This window comes from Rhinopithecus roxellana, chromosome 5 (genome assembly GCF_007565055.1).
Source record: "Rhinopithecus roxellana isolate Shanxi Qingling chromosome 5, ASM756505v1, whole genome shotgun sequence".
Lineage (NCBI taxonomy): Eukaryota > Metazoa > Chordata > Mammalia > Primates > Cercopithecidae > Rhinopithecus > Rhinopithecus roxellana.
This window is the reverse complement of record NC_044553.1, coordinates 29,780,530-29,795,400: the sequence shown is the minus strand read 5'-3', so window position 1 is coordinate 29,795,400 and position 14,871 is coordinate 29,780,530. Positions and strand designations below refer to the sequence as shown.

Here is a 14,871-nt window from a genome sequence, read left to right as displayed (position 1 = left end):
TCCATACAAAAGCTTTACAGGGATGTTCACAGCAGCAATATTTACTAGTAGGCAAAAAGCAGAAAACGACTTTCTAAAGGCCCATCAGCTGAAGAATGGATAAATAAAATGTGGTTTATTCATACAATGGAGTATTACTCACCATAAAAAGGAATGAAGCACTCGTATATTTTACAACATGAAGGATCCCTTGTTGGGGGTTAAATCACTGTCTCCACTGAAAATATGTTAAAGTCCAAACCCCCCAGTATCTGTGAATTTGACCTAATTTGAAAATAAGTTCCTTGCAGATGTCACCAAGTTAATATAAGACAGTACTGGATTAGAGTGGTCCCTAAATCCAGTGACTAATGTCCTTATAAGAAGGTTATGTGGAGCTGGGCACAGTGACTCACACCTGTAATCCAACACTTTGGGAGGCTGAAGCATGTGGATCACCTGAGGTCAGGAGACTAGCCTGGCCAATGTGGTGAAACCCCGTCTCTACTAAAATTACAAAAAATTAGCTGGGCATGGTGGCGGATGCCTGTAATCCCAGCTACCGGGGAGGCTGAGGCAGGAGAATCGCTTGAACCCAGGAGGTGGAGGTTGCAGTGAGCCGAGATCGTGCCATTGCACTCCAGCCTGGGTGACAGAGCAAGACTGTCTCAAAAAAACAAAACAAAACAAAACAAAACAAAAAAGTTATGTGGTAGCTTACGCTGGTAATTCCAGCACTTTGAGAGGCTGAGGCGGGAGGATCACTTGAGGTCAGGTGTTGCAGGTAAGAATGAGCTGTGATTGCACCACTGCAGTCAGGTCCAGGTGACAGAGACCCTGTCTCTTAAATACTGGGACAGACAGGGAGACAGACACAGAGAGAGACAGAGAGCGCGCGAGTGAGAGCAAGAATGTCACATGAAGGCACAGACAGAAATGGGAGTGAGTGCCAAGGATTGCTGGTAACCATCAGAAGCCTGGAAAGAGGCCTGGAGCAGATCCTTCTCCCAGGAGCTTTCTGAGGGATATGGTGCTGCTAACACCAACATTTTGGACTTCCAGCCTACAGAACCATGAGAGCATAAGTTTCTGTTGTTTGAAGCCACTCTGTGAGTGGTAATTTGTTGCAGCAATTCCAGGAAACTAACACAATCCTGCAAACATTATGCTAAGAGAAAGAAGCCATCAAAAAGGATCATATATTGTATGATTCCATTTATATGAAATGTCCAGAATAGGCAAATCCATAGGCATAGAAAGTAGACTCGTGGTTGCCAAGGGCTGGGGAATGGTGAACTTAGGGAATAACTAGTGGCATGTGGATTTTTAGGGGGTAATGAAAATGTCCTAAAATTGCTGATGGATACACAACTCTATGAATATACTAAAGCCAATGGATTATAACAACAACAATAAAAAATCAATTAAAGAAGTGCTCAAGGGTCAGGCACGGTGGCTCATGTCTGTAATCCCAACACTGGGAGGCAGAGGTGCGCAGATCCCTTGAGCCCAGGAGTTCAACACCAGCCTGGGCAACAGGTAAAACCCCATCTCTAGAAAACAAAAATACAAGAAGTAGCTGGGCATGGTGGCGCACATCTGTACTCCAGGTAATCAGGAGGCTGAGATGGGAGGATCACCAGCGCCTAGGGAGGTCAAGGCTGCAGTGAGCCATCACTGTGTCACTGCACTCTAGCCTGGGCAACAGAGCAAGACCCTATCACAAAACAAACCAAAAAAACAAAAAAAAACAAAAAAGGCATGTCCAAAGGACACAAGACCCAAGCTGAAAGAACTCCAAATAATTAAAGCTGGAACAAGCTGAACAATGAAATTAATAATGACAGTACCGTATTGAATTATTCCCCAAAGAATATGATTCCAAACTGAAAAAAACTAAATAGTTGAATAAATTAAGTGGTGGAAGAAGGGACTGTACTTTCTTAGAGAAAAGTTCCAATTAATAAATGTAGAAGAAAGCCAGGCGCAGTGGCTCATGCCTGTAATCCCAGCACTTTGGGAGGCCGAGGTGGGCAGATCATGAGGTCAGGAGATCGAGACCAACCTGGCTAACACGATGAAACCCTGTCTCTACCAAAAATACAAAAAATTAGCTGGGCGTGGTGGTGGGCGCCTGTAGTCCCAGCTACTTGGGAGGCTGAAGCAGGAGAATGGCATGAACCTGGGAGGCAGAGCTTGCAGTGAGCCGAGATTGCACCACTGCACTCCAGCCTGGGGAATAGAGCATGAGACTCTGTCTCAAAAAAATAAATAAAATAAATAAATAAGTAAATAAATAAATAAATGTAGAAGAAATGAAGAGAATACAAAATTGCCACTAAAATATCACAATAATTTTTACAGATAAGACACACTAGTAGACACTAAAATCAGTGGATGAAAGTTTGAGGAAAAACAGGATTTTCCATAGTCTCCAAGATTTTTTGGGGGGGAGAGGGCAGGGGATGGAGTCTTGCTCTGTCTCCCAGGCTGGACTGCAGTGGCACCATCTCGGCTCCATGCAACCCCCGCTTCCCGGGTTCAAGCTATTCTCCTGTCTCAGCCTTCTGAGTAGCTGGCCACCATGCCTGGCTAATTTTTATATTTTTAGTAGAGACGGGGTTTCACCATACTAACCAGGCTGGTCCTGAACTCCTGACCTCATGATCACCCACCTCTGCCTCCCTAAGCGCTGGGATTACAGGCGTGAGCCACCGTGCCCAGCCAGTTTCCAAGACTTTTTGAGACAGGGTCTTCCTCTATCCAAGGCCAATGGTGCAATCATGGCTCACTGTAACCTCCATTCCCCTCCAGTCTCAAGCGATCCTCCCACCACAACCTCCCAAGTAGCTGGGACCACAGGCATGCACCACCAACATAGCTTTTGTGTGTGTGTGTGTGTGTAGAGATGGCGTATCACTATGCTGCCCAGGCTGATCTCAAAATATTGGACTCAAGTGATCCTCCTGCCTCATCTTTCCAAAGCACTGGAATTACAGGCGTGAGCCACCACATTCAGCCATGTTTATTAATCATAAAGGGCAAAATAGCAACATTCAGTGGAGAGACTCCCAAATACCACCTTAACATCAAAGTTTACATCATCAGAAATAGGATAGATTGGTATCCAGTAACCTCTGATACAATGCACTGAGAATAAGGTATTGCGTGAGACATACTTACACTATAAAACTATTTGTTGTCTCTCTAAAATTTGAATTTAACTAGCATCCTGTATTTTTCTTTGCCTAATCTGTCAACCCTGAGAAGGGCAAATCACTTTTATGGTATTTTTTGCCAAAAAATGCATAACTTCAATCCAACCATGAGAAAACCACAGACACGATCCTTTTGCAGTTCGTAAGCATGATAATTGGGTTTTCACATACATGTCTGAGAAGTGCCTCTCTCAAACCTTGTTAAGTGAGCACATTACCTGTCTTACATGAAAAAAAAAATAAAAAAGAAAGTAACAGCAGATAAAACACATTCCAAAAAATTACTGACCAAGAAGCAAGAAAAGACTGAGAAACTATCACAGCAAAAAGAAATTGATCACAATATACACAGAAATGAACAAGTTAGAATCAAAACTGGCTCCAGGAGAGACGAAAAATCTAAACCAAAGGTTGGCAAACTTTTTCTGTAGGGAGCTAGATACTAAATATTTAAGGCTTCGTGGGCCATTTGAGTAGTGACAGCTACTCTACTCTCTGCCACTGTAGTGGGAACACGACCATGTACATGAATGGGCATGACTGTATTCCAGTAAAACTTTATTTACAAAAACAGGAAGCAGGTCACATCTGGCCAAAGGGCCATATTTTGCTAAACCCTGATCTTAACAGACCATTTTCCATTGAAGAAGTTTTTCAAAGAACTAATCCCCTGCTGAAACACCAAGCCTTGTCAATTTAAAAGGATTATTATATCCAACTTTAAAAGATGATTGAAAAGAAAATTTTTTTTTGAAACAGGGTCTTGCTCTGTCACCCAGGCTGGAGTGCAGTGGCGTGATCACAGCTCACCACAGCCTCGACTTCCCAGGCTCAAGCAATCTTCCCACCACAGCCTCCTAAGTAGCTAGGACTACAGGTGTGCAGCACCACGCCTGGCTTTTTTTTTTTTTTTTTTTTTCTATGTTGCCCTGTCTGGACTCAAACTCCTGGGCTCAAGTAATCCTCCTGCCGCAGCCTCCCCAAGTGCTGAGATTACAGGTGTGAGCCACCATGTCTGGCTCTCAAATTTTTTTACTTTTCATCCCCATTTCGCTGTCCCACCAAAATCATTCTGATATGCTTAGAGTATATATTTTTGTTTGTATGTGTTCTTGCAAAAAGTTATTGTTTTATATATTGTAGTTATATACTGTATATGTTGTTTAATTTACAAATAGTAACATGTCTCATTTTATGGGCAGATCATGAGGTCAGGAGTTTAAGACCAGCCTGGTCAACAGAGTGAAACTCTGTCTCTACTAAAAATACAAAAAAATAAGCTGGGCATGGTGGCAGGCACCTGTAGTCCCAGCTACTAGGGAGGCTGAGGCAGGAGAATCTCTTAAGCCCAGGAGTGGGAGGTTGGAGTGAGCTGAGATCGTGCCACTGCACTCCAGCCTCAACGACACAGCGAGACTCTGTTTCAAAAAAAAAAAAAAAAAAAGTTTTTCACTCAGTATTCTGCCTAGGTATTTAATGTGTTGATTTCAATTCTTGCATAGTATTAATATTTCATGTGTGCAACTACCACATTTTACCTATCCATTCTCAGTCATGGATTCAGGAATGTTCTCCAACTCATTGCCACTTCAAATAATGCCTTAATAAACAATTCCTTACATGTTCTCTCATAACCTATGCAAACATTGCTGAGTCATAGGAACCTACAATGGTTCCAATATCCTCAAAGTCCTGCCAAAATCTGGCATCATCTGGCTTCCTAAATTTTGCCAATTTAACAGGTATCAAGTTTTTATTACCTTTTTAACTATTCATAAACCTTGAAAAGGAAAAGTACCACCTTTCTTTCCTATAAAAGGAGTAGAACATTGATAACAAAACCTAAAGAATATATTGTGAAAGCAAAAACCACAGAAAAATTCAAATGTTGATGCAAAATTCTAAAATATAAGTGGACTCCAACAACACATTAAAAGAACAGTACATCAGAATCGTAAATATATATTATAGGATTTATTCCAGGATTGCAAGAATAGTTCAATATTAGCCCAAAAATAGATAGATGGATGTATGAATGAATGAAATCATCTCCAAAGACTCTGAAATACACATTCTGGATAAGAATACGCTATAAGCTAGGAATAGTTGGATACTTCCTTAGTATTGCAAAAACATATCTATCTCAGCTCAAAAGCTATAAAAAAGCCAGGTGTGGTGGCTCACGCCCATAATCACAGCACTTTGGGAGGCCGAGATGGGTGGATCACCTGAGGTCAGGGGTTCGAAACCAGCCTAGCCAACATGGGGAAACCCAAACTCTACTAAAAATACAAAAATTAGCCAGGCATGGTGGCAGGCGCCTGTAATCCCAGCTACTTGGGAGGCTGAGGCAGGAGAATCGTTTACAGATCGAGGTGAAGGCTGCAGTGAGCCAAAATCATGCCAATGCACTCCAGCCTGGGCAACAGAGCGAGACACCATCTCAAAAAAAAAAAAAAAAAAAAAAAGAAAGAAAGAAATTAAGATAGGTACATGTATTAGCAGCTACTAAATTAGTAGTGCAGGTCTAGGGAATCAACCAAAAAAATAGATGCAAAATTAATTCACAGCAATCAATAGCTTTAATACATACAAAATAATCAGAAGATATAAGAGAAGGAAAAACCTATTTACAAAAGTAACAAAAACCTTAAAATACTCAGAAATAAATCTGACAAGAAATGTGAGAGACATATGAAAACTTTAAAAATACAAAAAGAAAGATTGAAACTAGTATGTTCTTGGTTAGAAAATTCTACAGCATAAGTTGTGGTTTCTCCCTAAGTCAATCCACATGATCCTATTAAAAACAGTAACAAGTTCTTGCAATTGAACTAGACAAGGTGAGATCCTAAATTTCATATAAAAAATAAACAACAGGCCGGGCGCGGTGGCTGGCTCATCCCAGCACTTTGGGAGGCCAAGGCAGGTGGATCACTTGAGGTTAGGAGTTCGAGATAAGCCTGGCCAACATGGTGAAACCCCATCTCTACTAAAAATACAAAAATTAGCCAGGCATGGTGGCGGGCACCTGTAATCCGAGCTACTCAGCAGGCTGACAGGAGAATCGCTTGAACCCAGGAGGCAGGGGTTGCAGTAAGCTGAGATCGCACCAGTGCACTCCAGCCCGGGTGACAGAGTGAGACTCCATCTCAAAAAATAAAAAATAAAATAAACAAACAAACAACAGGCTGGGTGCAATGGCTCACGCCTGTAATCCCAGCACTTTGTTCAGCTGAGGTGGGCGAATCACCTGAGGTCAAGAGTTTGAGACCAGCCTAGCCACCACTGCAAAACCCCATCTCTACTAAAAATACAAGAAAAATTAGCCAGACCTGGAGGTTGATGCAGGCCTGTAGTCCCAGATACTTGGAGTACTGAGACAGGAAGAATCGCTTGAACCTGGGAGGCAGAGGTTGCAGTGAGTCAAGATGGCGCCCCTGCACTCCAGCCTGAGTGATAGAGCAAGACTCCATCTCAAAATAAACAAACAAACAAACAACAGATCAGTAACACAGAGGCACAGCAAGATGACAGAATAGGACCCTTCAGTGACAGTTCCCCACAGAAACATCAATTTGAACAACTATCCACACAAGAAAATATCTTCACTAGAGCTAGGAAAACCAGTTGATAGATAAAAGTACTAGATTTTACAAGGAGAAGAAGATGCATTAAAGAGAATAGGAAGGCCAGCTTCATATTATCTGCACCAACCCTCCCCCAACCCTAGGTAGTGATGAGAGACACTGTCCACATGGCAGAAGAGGAGGTTAGTGGACATGGGACTTTGCCTTAGAACCCAGTACTAAGTCTGCCACAGTAATACACAGAACCAGAAAAAACCTCACAGCCTAATTCCACGCCTGTACTCATGGACAAAGACTGTGGACCCACACTAAGCACCAGAAAAGAACTCACCACCCCCATCAGGATGAATGTGATTCTCACATCATTGGCCAGCTAAAGCGTTCTTGGGCCCCAAATAAATTTCAGCATGGTAGCAGCCTGGGCTTTGAGCATGACCCATGTCCACCCTGGTCAGGAGGCCATAGGCTTCAGGTGTAACCCTACATAGCATCAGTTGTGGCAGCCACAGGATTGCCCACATCACCTTTCCCTCCAACTTTAGGCAACATGGTGCAGAGAAAGACACCATCTGCTTGGGGGAAGGAGAAGGAATTGTGCATGGGACTTTTCCTTGGAACCCAGTAGCAAGCCCACAACAACAAAACCAGCACCTGGTTCAGGGCCCTGGCCAGCATTACCACACAAGGTGGGGAACTCTCCCTGGGTCTTACTCAGGTCCATCTGGGCCAGCGACATTGGAGTCTATAACAAAGTCCCAGCTACACAGGCTTAGAGTGCCCTCTAGTGCTAAGAGGGCTACAGTGACCACAGGCTTAGGGAACTCAACAGTCAGGCTCCTTTGAATTCCTGGAAGGCCCTCTGAAGGACAGGTACAAACAAGGCCAGATTGCAAAAACTGGAATAAATATTATTTTTTTAATGCCCAGATATTGACATACATTGGAAAGCATCAATAACATTGAGGGAACTATGACCTCACCAGACCAACTAAATAAGGTGCCAGTGACCCATCCTGAAGAGATGGAGAAGTATAATCTAATACAAGAAATTCAAAATAGTTGTTTTGAGGTAGCCCAACAAACTTGAAGAAAACACAGAGAAATATTTCGGAAATCTATGTGAGAAACTTTACAAAGAGATTAAAATAATCTTCAAAAAATCAAACAGAAATCCTGGAGGTGAAATACATTGAACAAACAAAAATGCATTACAGGGTCTCGACAGCAGAAATTACAAAGCAGAAAAATAAATCTGTGAGCTCAAAGACAGGATATTTGAAAATACAGAAGAGGAAAGAAAAAAAAAAGAATGAAAAAGAACAAAAGAAAGTTTAAAGAATCCGTGGGATAGTGTCAAAAGAACAAATGTGGCCAGGCACGGTGGCTCACGCCTGTAATCACAGCACTCTGGGAGGCCAAGGTGGGCTGATCACGAGGTCAGGAGTTCGAGACCAACCTGACCAACATGGTGAAACCCTGTATCTATTTAAAAAAAAAAAAAAAAAAAAAAAAAAAAAAAGCTGGGCATGGTGGTAGGCGCCTATCTCAGCTACTCAGGAGGGTGAGGCAGGAGAACTGCTTGAACCCTGGAGGCAGAGGCTGCAGTGGGAAGATTGTGCCACTGAACTCCAGCCTGGGCGAACAGTACACGACTCTGTCTCAAAAAATAAAAAAATAAAAATAACAAATGTATGAGTCACTGGCATTCAAGAGGGAGTGGAGAATGAGAACAGAGGGAAGTAGAAAGTTTATTCAAAGCAATAATAACAGGGACCTTTTCAAACCTAGAGAAAGATACAAATATGCAGGTACAGAAAGGTAAAAAGTCCCCAGTTAAATTTAACAAAATAAGACTACTCCAAGGCATATAATAATCAAATTCTCAAATGTCAAGGACAAAGAAAAGGTCACAAAACCAGCAAGAGAAAAGAATAGGCTAGGTGTGGTGGCTTATGCTTGTAATCCCAACACTTTGGGACGCTATGGTAGGAGGATTGCTTGAGGCCAGAAGTTCAAGACCAGCCTGGGCAACATAGTGAGACTCCCATTTCTACAAAACACTTAATTAAATTGTAATTTTTTTAAAAGAAAAGAAGCAAATAACAAGTAAAGGAGCTCCAATAGGTCTGGCAGCAAATTTCTCGGCAAAAACCTTACAGTCTAGGAGGGAGTGGGATGACAGTCAAAGTGCTGAAGGAAAAAAAAAATGTCAACCAAGAATACTTTATCCAATAACATTATCCTTCAGACATGAAGAGATAAAAGACTTTCCCAGACAAACGAAAGTTGGGGAAATTCATCAGCACCAGACCTGCCTTATAAAAAATGCTAAAGGCAGTTCTTCAATCTGACAGAAAAAGATGCTAATGTGTAACAAGCAAACATTTGAGGTATAAAACTCACCGGTAAAACTAAGTACATGGACAAATTTAGAATACTCTAAAATTATAACTGTAGTAGATAAACCACTCCTATTTTTGCTATGAAGAATAAAAGACAAATTAAAAATAATAACAACAGGCCAGGCACGGTGGCTCATGCCTGTAATCCCAACACTTTGGGAGGCCGAGGCGGGCAGATTATGAGGTCAGGAGTTGGAGACCAGCCTGGCCAACACAGTGAAACCCCATCTCCACTAAAAATACAAAAATTAGCCGGGCATGGTGGCGGGCGCCTGTAATCCCAGCCACACCTGGCTAATTTTTTGTATTTTTAGTAGAGATGGGGTTTCACTATGTTGACCAGGCTGGTCTTGAACTCCTGACTTCGTCATCTGCCTGCCTCAGCCTCCCAAAGTGCTGGGATTACAGGCATGAGCCACCGTGCCCGGTCAGGGCATTTATTTCAACATCTTCTCTTGGTCATGCACTCAGCTTTTAAGGTTTCTCTGGGGTCTCCCTGGCTAAGAGGTGGTCTGTTCAGTCAGTTGGAGGCTTAGAATTTTACTTTTATTTCTCAATCAACATACAAAAATCAGTAGTGCTTCTATACATCAAAAGCAAACTATCTGAAAAGGAAAGCAAGAACACAATCCCATTTATAATAGCTACAAAAAAAAAAAAAGTCCCTAGGAATAAACTTAATGAAAGAGGTGAAAGATCTCTACAATGAAAGCTATAAACCACCAGTGAAAGAAATTAAAGAGGACATGACTAAATGGAAAGATATCCCATGTTCATGGATTGGAAGAGTATTGTTAAAATGTCCATATCACCCAAAGCAATCTACAGATTCAGTGCAATCTCTATCAAAATACTAACAACAGTCTTCATAAAAAAAATCCTAAAATTCATATTGACCCACAAAAGACCCCAAACAGCCACAGAAATTATGAGCAAAACAAAGCTGGAGGCATCACAGTACCTGACTTCAAAAAATACTACCAAGGTGTAGTAACCAAAACAGCATGGTACTGGCATATAAACTGTCACACAGACTAAAGGAACAGAACGGAGAACACGGAAATCCACACATTTACAGCCAAGTGATTTTTGACAAAGACAGAACACACAACGGAGAAAGGGCAGTCTCTGTGGTAAATGATGCTGAGAAAACTGCATATCCACATACAGAAGCATGAAACTAGACCCCTATCTCTTACCATATACAAAAAGGATCAAAAACTTAAATCTTAGACCAGAAAATAGGAAACTAGAAGAAGAAAACATAGGAGAAATGCTTTATGACATTGGATTGGGCAAGGAATTTTTGGATAAGACCTCAAGAGCCCAAGCAACAAAAGCAAAAATAGACAAATGAGGTTACATCGAACTAAAAAGATTCTGCACAGCTAAGGAAAAGAGTGAAGAGACATCCCACAGCATGGGAGAACGTATTTGCAAACTATGCATATGACAAAGGGTTAATATCCAGACTATATAAGGAATTCAAATAACAGCAAAAATCCCAAATAATCCAACGTTAAAAGGGGCAAAAACCTGAATTCACATTTCTCAAAAAAAGACATTCAAATGGCCAACAGGTATATGAAAAAAATGCTCAACCTCACTAGTTTTTAGGAAAATCCAAATCAAAACTACAATGAAATATCACTTCACTCCATCTAAATGGCTGTAATAAAAAGACAGAAAACAACAAATGCTGGTAAGGATGTAGAGAAAGGGGAACTCTTATACACTGTTGGTAGAAATGTAAATTAATACAGCCATTATGGCAAACAGTATGAAGGTTTCTCAAAAAATTAAAGCAGAACTACCATATGATCGAGCAGTTCCACCACTATGTATATAGCCAGTGAAAACGATATTAGTATGTCAAAGAGATATCTACACTCCCCCATTTATTGCAGCACTACTCACAATAACCAAGAGATGAAATCACCCTAAATGTTTACAGGTGAATGGGCAAATAAACTGTGGTATATATACATAATAGAATAGTATTCAGCCATAAAACACATTATACTAAGTGGAAGACACCAAGCATAGACAGACAACCACCACATGATCTTACTCATATGCAGAATCTAAAAAAGTTGATCTCTCACACCTGTAATCCCAGTGCTTTGAGAGGCTGAGGCAGGTTGATCACCTGAGGTCGGGAGTTTGAGACCAGCCTAGTTAATATGGTGAAACCCCATCTCTCCTAAAAATACAAAAAATAGTTGGGTGTGGTAGGCGCTTGTAATTCCAGCTACTCAGGAAGCTGAGGCATGAGAATCGCTTGAACCTGGGAGACGGAGGTTGCAGTGAGCCAAGATCACACCACTGCACTCCAGCTTGGGTGACAGAGTGAGACTCTGTCTCAAAAATAAATAAATAATGAAAATAAAAAAATTAGCCAGGTGCAGTGGTTCATGTCTGCAATCCCAGCATTTTGGGAGGCCAAGGCGGGCAGATCATGAGGTCAGGAGATCCAGACCATCCTGGCTAATATGATGAAACCCCTTCTCTACTAAAAATACAAAAAATTAGCCATGCATGGTGGCAGGTGCCTGTAGTCCCAGCTACTCGGAGGCTGAGGCAGGAGAATGGCATGAACCCGGGAGTGGAGCTCGTAGTGAGCTGAGATTGCACCACTGCACTCCAGCCTGGTGACAGAGCGAGACTCCATCTCAAAAAAAAGAAAATAAAAAAGTTGATCTCATAGAAGGAGAGAGTAGAATAGTGGTTACCAGAGGCTGGGGAGGGGATCAGGAAGAGGGTAATGGGGAGTGAGTGGTTGGTCAACGGGTACAAAGTTAGAAAGGAAGAATAAGTTCTGATGTTCTATTACACAACAGGGCGACTATAGCTAATAATAATGTAATGTATATTTCAAGTTGGCTAGAAGATAGGGTTTTGTGTTATCACCACAAAGAAATGATACACGTTTAAAGTGATGGATGTGCTAATTGCCTGATCATTACGCAATGTATACATGTATTGAAACATCACACTGTACCTCACAAATATTTACATTATGTGTAAATTGTAATAAAATAATACAATTTTTTTTTTAATAAACAAGAAAGAATACTCTGGTAAACTCAGAAAGAGAAGACCAATGAGGGTAGTGGTGGACTAACACTACCACAGGGTAGAATCTATTTTTTTTTTTTTTTGAGACGGAGTCTCGCTCTGTCGCCCAGGCTGGAGTGCAGTGACGCGATCTCGGCTCACTGCAAGCTCTGCTTCCCGGGTTCACGCCATTCTCCTGCCATTCTCCTGCCATTCTCCAGCCTCCTGAGTAGCTGGGACTACAGGCGCCCGCCACCACGCCCGGCTAATTTTTTTTGTATTTTTAGTAGAGTCAGGGTTTCACCGTGTTAGCCAGGATGGTCTCGATCTCCGGACCTCGTGATCTGCCCGCCTCGGCCTCCCAAAGTGCTGGGGTTACAGGCGTGAGCCACCGCGCCCGGCTGGGTAGACTCTATTCTAAGCTTTGGTGTAAGGAAAAGGGACCCCTTAAACAGGTGAGGCAAAGATAAACTAACAAGCATTATGGGAACAACTGGACAGCCATCTAGAAAAAACACAATCAGATCCAGACCTCATATGAAGATGACTCCAAAGGGAACAAAGATTTAAATATGAAAAAATAAAACCACAGAAGTTCTAGAAGAAACCATGGAAGAAATTCTTTATAATTTTGGATTGAAGAATGTGTTTCTAGTTATTATTTATAACCTAGATATCATAAAAGGAAAACTGGCAAGTATATCTGCCTGCATGGCCCCAAACAAAATAAGCAAGCAAAGACAAAAGAGAATGAAGCACTGGGAAAAAAATATTTATAGTTCATATCAGTCAAAGGGCTATTCTTGCTAAAAACAAAGAACTCTCGAAATTGACAAGAGAAAAAGAGAAATGAGCAAAGGATATGAACAGATGGTTCATGAAAAAGGAAATAAAAATATTTAAGCATATGAGAAAAATGAGATATAATTTTCAGCAAAAAATCCAAACATTTGATAACATGTTGGTGAGAGTCTGGGAAAAGGTAAACTCTCAGCTATTACTGGTGGGAGTATAAATTAGCTCATCTGTGAGAGAAAATAGTATCTATCAAAAATTTAAATGTATATACTCTTTGTACAAGTGCCCTTCTGGGAATGTATCCCCCAGATATATTTGCTTATGTACAAAATGATACACGCATAAAGTTATTCACTGTACTATTGCTGATAACGGCAAAAGTCTGAAAACAACCCAAGTTAGAATACTGGTTAAATTACGGTGCAACTCTACAATGGAATGCTATGCAGCAATGAAAAAAATGAGAAAGTTCTCTGCATATTCAAATAGAGTTCCAAATTATACTGAGTGAAAAAGATATATAAGGTATAGGACAGTGGCATAATATGTTTTATTTTGTATGCATAAAGACTCCTAGGAGAACACCTTCCAAGAAACAACACTGCTTTCCTTGGGTGGGGTAAAGGAGAGGTAGACTGAGGGCAGGGACGGGTATTTCCCTGTATCCCTTTTACAGGTTGAGTACCCCTTCTCCAAAATGCTTGGGACCAGAAGTGTTTTGGATTTTGAATGTTTTTGGAATTTGGAAAATTTGCATATGCATAAGGAGATATGTGGGGATAGGATCTGTGCAAAATACAAAATTTATGTTGGATATATACCTTATACACACAGCCTGAAGGTAATTTCATATAGTGTTTTAAATAATTTTGAGAATGAAATCAAGTTTTGACTGTGTTTCAACTCAATCTGTCACATGAGGTCAGGTGTAGAATTTTCCACTTCTGGTGTCACAGTGCTCAAAAAGTTTTCGATTTTGGAGTATCCTGACTTTCTGATATTTGGATCAGGGATGCTCAACCTATATATGTATATATTTGTACCCTTTCTACTATATGAATATATTATCTATATAAAACATCAAACTTAAAAACATGCAATAAAAGAGAAAAAAAGAAACACTATTCAGCTGTTAAAAAGAAGGCCAGGCATGGCAGCTCACACCTGTAATACCAGCGTTTTAGGAGGTCGAGATGGGCAAACAGCTTGAGCCCAGGAGTGTGAGACTAACCTGGGCAACATGGCAAAACCCTGGCTCTTAAAAAAAATAAAATAAGTCAGTACTAGATTTACTGATATGTAATGATATCCCAAAGATATTTTTAAAAGAAAAAGCAAAGTGAGAAAGTGAGTACAGTATACTCCCATTCATCTGCTTTACAAAAAGACGTATACACATCATCCCTGGAAATACACACCAAACTGAGGTAAATGACTGCTTCTGGGGGAAGGAAATAGGAGACTCAAACATGCACCTGACATTGGATGTCCTTTGCTACTGTTTAAATATTATTTTTATTAAATGACGTTGTATTTGTAAAATGAATTTCAAATGTTCATCCCCAGGCAGATCTTACCTACGAGCTCGAGATTTCCAACTGCTCCACCTGGATTTCTCACAGGCACCATCAACTCAGTAAGTACAAACCTAAACTCATCATCTTCCACACAAAACCTGGTTCTCCCTCCAGTGTTCCTTGTCATTGTTCACATGGCCGCCCTTCAGCTGCTCAAGTCAAAAGTGTGTGTGCTGTTCCCAACTCCCCGCTCTGCCTTCCTCTAACACCCAACCAGTCACCAAGTCCCGTAGATCTCTCTCTCCATTAC

At 41.1% G+C, this 14,871-nt stretch overlaps 1 protein-coding gene and 1 non-coding gene across 7 annotated transcripts in view; one reads left to right on the top strand and one right to left on the bottom strand.

Annotated features, from left to right (window-relative positions):
• Positions 1-14,871, bottom strand: part of STARD9 (StAR related lipid transfer domain containing 9) — a 150,750-nt gene that overhangs the window by 8,910 nt on the left and 126,969 nt on the right. The gene's annotated exons all lie outside the window — the stretch shown is intronic.
• Positions 3,325-3,425, top strand: LOC115898061. Its single transcript, XR_004057818.1, has one exon. It is a non-coding gene; the product is annotated as a small nucleolar RNA U13 (small nucleolar RNA).